The 2,374-nt window shown below is 37.5% G+C and overlaps 1 long non-coding RNA gene across 1 annotated transcript; it reads left to right on the top strand.

Annotated features, from left to right (window-relative positions):
- The first annotated feature begins 735 nt into the window (after positions 1-735).
- Positions 736-2,173, top strand: LOC148718878 (uncharacterized). The gene is made up of 3 exons (XR_015994005.1): positions 736-1,239; positions 1,332-1,505; positions 1,827-2,173. It is a non-coding gene; the product is annotated as an uncharacterized LOC148718878 (long non-coding RNA).
- The last annotated feature ends 201 nt before the right edge of the window (positions 2,174-2,374 follow it).

Below are 2,374 nucleotides of genomic sequence, written 5' to 3'. Positions count from 1 at the left end.
TATTCAGGGTCTGCTAGAGATGTTCAAAAAAAGCATGGATTGTTGTAAGTTCCCCCAACAATGGAAGGAGTCATTAGTCACACCTGTTTTTAAGAAAGGGAACAGTTTGGATCCTAACAATTACCAACCTATATCCTTGCTTAGTACAGCAGGAAAGCTTCTTGAGAAAATAGTATGTAATTCATTTGATGATCATATGATATCCAATGGCATTCTTACAGATAGACAATGGGGATTTAGGAAGGGCTATTCAAGTCATTACTAATTTTTGGAACAGCATGGAGTAGTACGAGTGTTGATTGTTGCATGGATAACAACTGAAGTGGACAGGCAAATTTCTAGACCATAAACCTAACCTGTGAGCCACCCACAATACCAAAGTATAGACTTTGGATACTACCACTAAATTCAAATTAGCTGTTACCTTTTCTTTATATATGCATATAAAGCTGTTCCCAACAGTCATGCCGTACTGGCAAAAGTACCAGGAGAAGATGTTAGAGAAAGTCAAGGCGATGAAGGATGGGGTTATTCTTGCAGGAGATGGTCGCCATGACCACCCGGTTCACTCGGAAGAAATGGGCTCACCCCGGAGAAAGAAATTTCCCTTGCTGGACTCAGCCCACTTCAAAATACATTCTTCGCATTCTCGTTGTCAAACATTTCCAGATTTCATTTCTGTCGTTCTATCAACAAGAGATATTCCTCCTAAGTTTTATCCAGCATGTGTTTTATCGATGGTGGCTTTTTTAATAGTAGCCTTTTATTCGGTGTTTTATGTGGTATACCAGTTCGTAGGGACCGTATAATTTACATAATTTCAAATGAGCAGAAAGCGGCTCAAGCCATTTTCTTTCAACGCTACTTTTGCAGAACTCGAGGAAAACTTTTTCACTGACGGCGGAATCCATGCTTCGTACCCCACAAACCGGTTCAGTTGAAAATGAACAACCTGAGATTGTCGAACCTTTCTCGATTGAGGATTTTAGCGAGAGCGGTTCTAGTCTATCTTCGTACGAGAAAAGACATATCGCCAACACCCAGAAATGGGACAACATATGAAGACAGTTGTTTGATTCTTATGTGGAGGAATGCTGTTTTCCGACTGACACAACATGTGTTTACTGCCTCCAGGAACCAGCAAGAATGCAATGTCAATATTGTGGCCCCAAGCAGTACTTCTGCCTTGAATGTGCTAATATTTTACAGTGTGAGGAACCATTTTCATATATGTTGCAGGTAATTTTTTTTCTAAGGTAAATTTCACTTTTCACTAGGTAAAATTTTTTAACCTAGGTAATTTTGCACCACAATATTTTTTTGACTTGCAGGAAAATGGAATTTTGATAGAGAGCATGGATGCATGCTTTGGTCTTTCCAGGAAGTAATGCCAGGGACTGAAATCAATAGGAGTTCCAAAACATGGACATCTGATGTTTGCAGACCAAGATGATATTGACAATTTTGTAAATGGCTACTGTGAACTTGCTTCTGAGGTTTCAAAGGTTTGTTAATAAGGAAAAATCAAGCCACATCACATTGGAAACAGTAGCCTAAAAATGTCCTGTGCAAATATCTTAATTTTACTAGTAGCTATTCCTGTCCAATAACAAGGAGCTATCTGATTACCTCATTATGATGGTCAGTGATCTGGGAGCCTTCTCTCACCACACCAGTGGCACATACAAATTTACAAACTTATGTAGACACAAATGAAGCCATGCCAAATATTAATTTTTTTTTTTTTTTTTGTTGGTTGTTGGCAATATATTTCTATATTCCAGTATACATGTAGAAGCACTTTAAAACCAAATTAATCTTTTTAGGACTGCAGCTGATTTCATGCCAGTGAACTTGCAAGCTCCATTAGATCAAAAGGAAAGAATAAACTTTTTGATGAGAAAGGAGTCTTTGGTCGTGTCTGCAGACATGACTTCCCCAAAGGATTTCATAACATCAAACATGGTGAAAGGTGCATTTCAGTAATTAATGATTATTATGTAATAGCACTGGACAAATGCATGGGCTATCTACCTGTTATCCTTGAAGTGTTGTCATTACTCTTATAGTCTCAATCTCTTTTTAAAAATCAATAATTACTATTTATTGATGAAAATTCTTGTGAAGAGTTAGATGTTCCTTTTGAAGTTGTAATAAATTTATATTTATGGCAGAGTTATTTCAGTTATTGTCTTTTTAGAGTATTTATAACATAGCAGACATGCTTGCTCTGTGTAAGTCTTATTGAGCAGCTATGAACAAATGTCCCACACTGATGCATGCTGGTGACGTCAAATGCCTCGCGACAATTTGTTTTTCTTGCAGGGGACTTCAGCATTTTCATTAAAAACCGGGAAAAACTTCGGTAAAAAAC

The sequence above is a fragment of the Stylophora pistillata genome, chromosome 12 (genome assembly GCF_964205215.1).
Source record: "Stylophora pistillata chromosome 12, jaStyPist1.2, whole genome shotgun sequence".
NCBI classification, from domain to species: domain Eukaryota; kingdom Metazoa; phylum Cnidaria; class Anthozoa; order Scleractinia; family Pocilloporidae; genus Stylophora; species Stylophora pistillata.
This window is presented reverse-complemented; position numbering and strand designations above follow the sequence as displayed.